The following is a 9,550-nucleotide window of genomic DNA, read 5'->3' on the forward strand; positions in this document are numbered from 1 at the left end:
TTACAAGTGCTTGATTTTCGGGAAATTGTCATTACTTTACACTTTTTAGTGTTCCAACGCAGTAGCCATGCTTTGCACCAGTTAGTGATAGCGTTAAGGTCCGACTGAAGTGCTGCATAATCAGGATCAGTACATATTACGTGATAAATTAACGCAGTCATCCACACGTAGCCTAACAGATATTAGAACTACATTTGTGCCGTCATTATTATAGATTAAAAATGGAATAGCACGTAAGGACAACCTTGCGGCACAAACTAAATAGCTGGATATGAAGGGGAATCAAAATCGTTAACTGTAACAAAGTGCTCTCATAAAAAGAAAGTTTCCAGTCTAAGCATTATTACTAGAATAAATATTTCATTTCAACAACTTTGAACAGTACTGGGTGATAGACAAGATCAAATGCGTTCTGAATGTTTACGAACACGCAATCGATAAAACAACCATTGTAAAGAGCAGCAAGGACTTCAATTATTAAAACAAATTAGTTTTCAGAAACATTTTGTGCGCAAAACAAACAGGGACAAAGAAAAGGAGCAACACAAGGACGAGCACGTTTTTCGAAAAATGAATCTGTTCCAACCAGGCCGACTCACAGTTATGCTTAAATACAAATTAGTTTCAGATCACTTAAAACTGATTTACAAAACCCATGCTGTTTAGCTGCAAAAATTCATTAGTCTCGAGTAAGTTGCCTAAACTTGAGTAGATAATATTTTATAAGAGCATGCAGGGTACACTAGTAGGTGATATTGGCGTATAGATGAAAGAAAATTGAGCGTCACCATTTTTGAACAAGGGTTCACCTTGATAAAAGGGGTACCAGCGAATACTCAAGGGCGCGTACGCAAAAAAGAAGGGCGTTGGACACGGACGGACACTGCCCACCTTGCCCACATTCCAGTCGCCGGGTAACTGGCCAGAAGCCATGCACTTTGAAAAAACTTCTCTTAATATTCTGGAACTGTTCATTTCAATGTTCTTCAAATAATTGCAGTTACCACTGTCAGTTGCGCATGCGGAAGACAATTCCAAGTTTTAGTTAAGTGCAACACAGCAAGAGAATCTATGGACATATGTGCCAATGGGGGTAATTCATTGTACAATACTCAAGGTGATCAATATATAACCAATGAGAAAATGACATGGCGAAGAATTCGTTTAATACAAAACGAGTTTGTGAATACGAAAGCCGGGCAACCACACTGTCATTTAAAAACCAAAGTGTGGTTGTGCGTCTTTCGCATTCAGAAATTGGCATTGTGGTTGTCCGTCTTTCGTATTCACGAATGATACTGTGCTGTCGTTTGAACTACCCATAATGTTCTAATACCTCCTATAATTTTCTATAAGTAATGACAGAAGTGTTCTATTACAAGAACATCCTTTCGCTTCGCATGTCCCATTTCTAAACATACGAGCTGCGCGGTGTTGCTTATGCCGCAACTGAGAATATTTAGATTGCTTAGCTTTGTGCAATGTACACATGCTTTTTAAAATATTAGTGAGACGACATTTTTAAAGAGGCACTGAACCAGGCGGACGAGGAGCCCGCAGCTGCTGTCTGCCCGCCGCTAAAAAAGCACGTTACCTGGAGCGGTGCTGCTTTGCACTCATTGTAGCATCCAAGTTTCGTTTGTGCGCGCTCTTACAGCCGTAATTTGCAGTGTCACAGTTCTGGGATCAACCTAATTTTTCCAGATCCAAAAGATGATATGCGATACGACTTGTGCGGAGAGCTCCCCTAAATTTCCTAAATACGATGAGCCCGCTGAAACTAGAAGTTTAAATTTTCATAATGCGCTTTTGTTAATTAGTGACTCATTACCACGTATCACCCGTCAACCCGTGGTCAACACCACTGACGCCATTTTTCCGAAAGAGCGGTCCTTTTATTTCAAATCGGCTACATTTAAATATTATTTCGTCTGCGTAGAAACACCATGCATACAAGCATGTCGAAAATATTCTTTCAACGTTTCGGTGTTATTATTTACTTTCTAGTTCGATTGATTTTAGGGAAAATTAAAAAATAAGCTATTGCCGTTTTTCTCTGTGCCTCCTCAGGAATACATCTCGGCGTTTCCGGTATTTTATGTGGGTCATTCCAAGTTCACCGCAATGGTACAATACATCAATTATATTTACAGCCTTTCCTAATTCACACACGTAATTACTACCACTTATGAGTATCTGGAGCCTTTAACCGTGCCTCTCGTGATGCAATATCCGAAGTAATCCTTCAGCTTACGACTGAAACACGAAGCCAGTGAAATGAATTGGCGCACCATGCTTGAAACCTTCCGCCTTCGAGAATGAGCGGAAGGATGAGAAGGTGGTGCCTCTGGTGGTCAGCACGTGAAACACTGCGGCAGGGGCAGCTCCCCACTGAAATGTGGGCAACGTGGCTGGAATTGGAAAAAGCCGTTGAGAGCCTCTGTCTAAACATAGGACCGCAATAGCAGGTATACTTTCTCATGATAGCACCAACTAACTCCATGAGATGATCGCCGCTTTTCTTGATGATCATCATGATACCTATACAACGTCGTATGCCCACAACGAGGGATCGGCTAAGGAGCGTGGCCGCATGTTGATTATGATGATACTTTTCATACCAGAGTACATACGCACAATGGGGCATTGACCAAAAAGCGTGGGGCATACATCTTCCCAACTACAAGCATCTCTTTCACATCACCGCATTGTAAGGATGAATATGCGTTCTGTAATACGGCAAACACCCGCAAAGGAGAATCGGCCAAGAAACGGCCAGTACATTTACACTAAATGAGAAGAAATGAGGAAATACAAGCCAATGTAACGGTTGTCACACTGCGTAGCATGTGTGCGTGAGAGCACATATGCGTGCGCACCAATTTGCCTTACGCCAGAGGCGCGAGAATAAAATGAGCAAATTTATAGCATTTCATTACCCATTTAGGAAAAGTTTCGCTTCCCTTATATGACGAAGCGCATAATTCAATCCGCATAATTTTAAGTGTTCTCACCTTGGGTAAAATTGTAGTGATGTGTTTTGAGATGGCAGAGATGACGTAAACTGTCGTTCCTCTCTTTCATTTTCGCACGTAACTGTTTCTAAGCTGTCTACCGATACATTAATGCACACTACTTTGGTGTTGGGATTTGTAGGCACCCCAAAGAGACTCAGCAGTCAAATGCGTCAAAATCGGCCGCGTAAGTGGCGATGGCTTTTCTCTGTTTCGCTATGTTTCCAGGAACGTCTCGAGGTTTCTTTCCAGCCCCTCATTGATTTTGCTCGCGTGTGGATCGCAGATTGTTCGTTTTCCTTCGTTTAAAATTATTCCGTTGGCAACATAATTTGGAAAGCCCCAATGCTTGTCGACATGCAAGCTGTTCGAAGTTTTTGGCCTTTGGCCGTCCTTTCGGCATTTGGTAGCTCCATTTCTAGAAGGCATTCCCTATTCGTGTTATATGAGTTATCCCTAAAGGTACACAGCCGACATGGACATATTCCAACTGTGTCATGTTACACGATAACATAAGAAATTTTCAGCGTTTTTCCTGTAGTATTCCGAATAATTAACGCTTACTTTTTGTGGGTCTTTGTGCAAAGGTATGTATTTATTATATTTTCTCTTTCCGTTCGATATTCTCATAAGTGGTTTAACCCACTCTGCAGGCAGCTACACTCATCTCATGCGTATACTAATAGTTAAACAATTTTCAATGTCTTTGATTTAATTCATACTAGTGGCTTCCCAAAAACTTACGCTCCTGTTCAACTTTCAAACTTCTTCTCATACTCAAGCTGAAAACTCAAGCCTAACCAATTTGTTTAGGTCAAGCGTGACAAAACCCAAGACCTAACCACTTTGCTGTCCTTCTTTACATCGCAGGTAACATCCTTGCGCAGAGGTTAAACATCGACGTGAATGAAAACATGGAAATAAATAACATCAGAAGCCTTCGCCTTGCACGGATGTTGTACATAGACCGGGTGGTTTTTCGTGCATGTCTGATCGCCCTCGTCATATCCAAACGCCAGCTGCTTCACTTAATGGCCACGTTGTCTCAACGCTCGCAGCATCCAACGCATCTGGAGGTTTGCAAATCCTTATCTACACTTGCAGCGTGCTCACGAAATTGAGCTCGTCCGCACACAAATGGCCGGTTCCGGTCAAGGTGGTTGAAGGTAGTTTGAGAAATTTTGATAGGGCGTTCAGACTCAAACATTCTAGGTCACCGGGAGACACATTGACTTTGGAAGCAAGAGAGCGGCTAGTGTTCGTGCCATGGTACTCAGGCATGAATTCTGCCGTCAAGCGGAGACTTCGAAGTGTCGCTCAACACCCGCAAGTTCACCTGTTCGTCTATTCGTCATCGCCAGAGAAAACAGTGCAAGATTTCGCAGCATATCTTTGTCAAGTCATGCTTATTACTAAGAACGGGTTGAACGTCCCCACGAATCGCTTTAGTAGCTGCGGCAGCAGGACAGTTTCCGCAGTGCAACATTTTGGCCACTTAAACTCTGACCGAAAAAACACCGAGAAGATTAATCACATCATTCTAGCCGGACCAAGCAACAGACTCGTCGAAAATATTCCGGAAAGAGCAGCCATTGTTGATACCTATACTTCTCGAAATACATCAGTAGAACTCATCCATATGTTTCACGATCGGTTGCTCGTTCTAAATAAATGGGCTGATATGACGCTTCTGGGTTTTCCCGCGCTTGTTGGTTATGAGTGGCAGTTCTTTGTCGACGCACACTATCCACCAGCTGAGCTCTGCATATTCAGTCTGCCCGTAAACCACGTGCACATCTCTTTCCTGGAGTCAAGCGTTTCTATTGCCTGGTTTTTGATTATCGTACTCGCGCTCCGAAGAGTCACGCTATGGTTGATAAGAATCCGCGTGCAACTGTTCTTCTCGCATCGTCGGTATGACAGAGATGCCCTCGTGCTCTATATGATCGCAGCTCTACTAGGGCGCAGTCCACCATGCTCCACAGGTGATGCTGCACCAAATCGCACTATCGGTATTGTGTCCTGGGTGTTCGGCTCCTTCTTTCTCGGTAATTACGTTCAGACGGCATTAATCGCAATTTCCAGCGTTCCTATTCGCTCCACCGGAGTCCCTGACTTGGCAACGTTAAGAAAACTTGTAGAGCAGCAAAAAGTAGAACTATGTATTACCGGCTACTGGAGAGGAGTAGACGCTACTGACGGCTTTGCAGTTTTGGGAAATGAGTTTACTCGCATTCGCGAGAAGACATTTCCATGTAAGTGGCCGTTGGAGTGCCACGAGATGGCTCGTAGTAGGTCGCACGTCGGCCTTTCATTGTGCACTGAAGATGAAATTTCTGTGGCGAGAAGATGGAGCCTTGTTCCAGGAGAGCGATGCAGCCTGGTTAATCGCATGGCACTAGTCCTGAAGATGAAGCCTCACAGGTGAGTAGGGTACACTGTCCTCTATAAATTAGTCTATTTAAGTGGTTTAGTTGTTCGTATAGACACTTCGTCTAGATCTCTGGCTGCACTGGTTGACTTCTATTCCACATACGATTCTATCGTTTTTACAACGTGCCATATTTGTAACGACAGAGGTGGTTTAGGCACATAAGAAAGGAATGTGTGCATGTATGTATGTATGTATGTATGTATGTATGTATGTATGTATGTATGTATGTATGTATGTATGTATGTATGTATGTGTGTGTGTGTGTGTGTATGTATGTATGTATGTGGGCTGCAAAGGCGAATTATTTGCGCATTGTTTTCGGAGACAGTGCTGCAATAAATGATTTTCTAAGGAAAATAAGTTATTCAAATATTTTGTTCATAGCTTAATAAACATGGTACCAAAAATGTCCATAAAAGGAACGTTGTACTCCCTTGTTGTGAGTAATATGCTTTTGCGTACTCGGACTCAAGGGGAACGAGCTCCGAATTATGACTGTCAATTGAACGCGCATCATAGACGTACAGCAAAGCAAGTATTTCTGCATTGTTTAATATCCATTCACGTTTGGCTCTCTGCTTTATTAACACCACTGTACCATTTTGCGGAATTCAAACTCTATCATTTTTCCCGGTGCCCAGCCTTTCTTCTAGTGAATGTCTTGTAATTTGTATATTTGTTTTGAATGAGGTGGCTTCAACTATAATGGCGCCTACTTTCCTAATTTTCGCTTGGCGGCCATTACCGGACATTAAAAGGACTGTTGTTTGATGGTGCAATTATTTCATATCCATGCCTTCGGGCACGATCACTTCAGGTTTGCTCCTGTAGTTTCTGCCCAATACATCGCACCTGTAAGTGAGTTCATCATACGCAATGTAGTATACTTTGAGCAGGTGAGTGCTCCTGATGAAAACGCGTCGTACAATTACCGGCTGACTGACCCGATGCCTGAATTATTATTAGGAACAAGTGTCAGCTGATTTGATAACCAAGTCCTAAAAGACGGTATCTTCGAAGCTAAAGTGTCAGTAATTTGAATACTAAGGCTTTCCTAGCTACGCAGAATTGAATGAGCTTTGACTTACACAAGTTTTCCAACGTGTGCCGTCAATAATCACATAATTATTTACCACGCACATTATTACCTATTCAGACTCGTGATTATGGTTTGCGTTAAAATGACAGATTTCAAGACAATTATATTCAAAGCAGCCTCAATTTGTTTGATACTGCCGGAACGCTTCCGTTCCCAGATATTCATTAAGACCTTTGACTTCCTTTATCTACTTTCACATTCATTGGTGTGACTTCGACTCAAAGACAAGCCTCCTCATTTCACGTACTTCCTCCTGCGTGGCATTATCTCATCTTGAAACCACGCACTGCTGACAAAAGCAGCGCTACGGCTCTCGAGTCACAAAAGCAAGACTGACTTTCCCCTTTGCCGCCAAGTCAGCGGTGTCACATAGAACGCTTGTCTTCCTATCTTGCCTTGCCATGTTGAAAGAGAAATGAGCTGAGTTCTTGCAAACTGAGTAATGAATATCTCAGAACAGAAACGTACTGCTAGTATCAAACAAAATTGAGTTTTCATAGAATGTGGTTGCCTTCAGGCGGCTAATCTAAACGGTAAACTTCATTAGTTGCTGTTGTGGCCGCGTAGGGTAATCCCATATTCGGAGCAATGATAATCAAGCTGTTAATTCAACAAGCTAGGCCGTAACGGAAAGAACTAACCACAAATAAAGCAGTATCAGCTGCTTATGCAAGAATGCCAGCAAGCAGAAGTCCAGCAAACTCATGAAACGCGCACACACAACTGCTCAGCGACGAAGCAAATGACCGAACCAAGAACGTGTCTCTGGTGGCACAACACAACTACGCCACATGACTGAAAGCGAAAACGCATCTGTGCTAACATAAGACTCCTTCCCTCTTTTTTTCCATTTTTTACGGTTTGTACCGATCAGAAAGCTTTCTGGCGTGGGTTCGGCAGTCGAAGAGCTTGCTTCCCCGCAACCAACGCGGTGCCACTTTGCGGGGACTGTATCGCAACGTTATGGTCCTAAATAGTATCAAGGCATGAAGATCTCTGAAGGCTCCACTGGTTTCGGTAGCAGCCTAGCAGACTCCAAAGGATTCTCGGCGGATGAAACAGGTGATTCAGAGCTAGGTTTCTTAAATGTTGGAGGAATACCAGTAGGCAGTGGTTTGATCTCAGCCAACTAATATGGGCGCAAGTTGCCGGCATGAACGCACCTGCTTTCCTGTCCGACATGTACGATGTACGTCTACGACGCCGCGGAGTCAGTTCCTATCACCGGGGCGAGGACGAGTTGCATTAGAACCGGATCATTCAGCCTGAACAACCACCAAACTTCTCGCTTTCTATCTACCGTTTTCTTTGCTTTGTGAAATCGCTCATGCATGCAGTCTTTTACATTCTGTTTCAGGAAAGTAAGACGAGTGCACGGCTTTCGAAAAATGAAGAACTCTGCACGCGTCTTCACCGTAAATGCAGTAGATGTGTTCCTGTACCTGAAAATAAACAAATCTGAACGATTCTGCAAGGTTCTCTTCCCACGCCCCTTCTTCTCGTCACATAGTTGTCGAAGCAGATCTTTCGTTACGGTCTGTACAAGTCGCTGAGCGCTTCCATTGAATGCCGAATGGTAGGCTGGTGTTCTAGCATGGCGCACGCCGTTGTTTCCAATGAAGTTACTGAATGCTGTATCTGTGAACTGTGGACCATTATCAGTTGCCATTTTCCTCCGTGAGTCCATATGCCGCAAAAACACTACGCACTTTTTCCATGGTTCTGTCGGTTGCCGTTTACGTCATCAAGATGACCTCCATCCAATTTGAATGCGCATCAATTAACACGAACAACCACTGATTCTTTGTAAAGGCGAAGTACAGATGCACTCGCTGCCACCTACATTCCCGCCACCACCGTTTCCACAATGGCAGTTTTCGTGAAGCATTTTGTGTCACCTGGCAAGTGCTACATCGATGAACTAGAAATAAATGTGTTCAGCTAACTTCGGCCTCAGGACATAGCTACGAGCGAGAATTTTAATGCGCATCTTACCTTGGTGTTCTTCGTGTAATTGGCGGAGTGCTTTCCCATCTGAACAATCAGGATTGATGACACGGATACGCCACGTGAGACATTGCCCATATATGGACAATTCATGTCGCCTAATAAAATAAGCAGACAGAGCACTACTACCACGTGTGCTGGCCAGCCAATCAGTGTGTAGCCAAGTACATGTCACAAAACAGGATCTGGGTGACCTTCCTTCTGTGTATCAGCAACACATAATGGCACCTAGTCCACAGCAGAAAAGAAAAGAATCGGAAGCATCTTTTTCGTTTGGCAACGCAAGCGCGAATGAGCGTCAGCATTTCCAAGAGCACTGTCTTTTCGGTACAACCAATGGTAATCGAATGTGCTAGCAATAACGCCCAGCATTGCATTCTAGCTGCTGACATCACTAGTACGCGTTTGCCGTGTGCCATAAGAATCTCTAAAGGCTGATGACCGGAATAAATGATAAACGCACGACCGTAGAGGTAACTACGATACTCCTTGAGCTCAAATACTACAGCGAGGACTTTTTCTATATGAGCGTAACATTTGTCAGCCTTACTCAATGCCCTCGAAGCGTAAGCAATTGGCTTCTCGTCTTTTCCAATTTTGTGGGAATGCATGCCGTCAACACCGTATGATGATGCATTGCAATCTACTCACAATTCCTTCTTTGGGTCATAATACGTAAAGAGAGTATCTTACATGGGCCGCGTCTTGCTTTGTTGAAAATCCTTTTTCATCAATCGACCATTGGAGCCCCTTTTCATGAGTCAGAGCATTGTACAAGGGCTTCACGCTAATGGAAATTTTGGGTACAAATTTAGCACGAAAATTGGTCAAACAATTATATGCTCGCAACCGTGCTTCAGTCTTAAGGCTAGGAGCCTGCTTTATCGCTTGAACTTTCTAACCAGACGGGTGTGTACCGCTCGAGTCCAAAACGTGTCCCAGATAAGACATGGTCGTTTGAAAGAACTTGCATTTTTCTTTCTTCATTCGAACGAC

Source organism: Dermacentor albipictus, chromosome 7 (assembly GCF_038994185.2).
Source record: "Dermacentor albipictus isolate Rhodes 1998 colony chromosome 7, USDA_Dalb.pri_finalv2, whole genome shotgun sequence".
NCBI lineage: Eukaryota > Metazoa > Arthropoda > Arachnida > Ixodida > Ixodidae > Dermacentor > Dermacentor albipictus.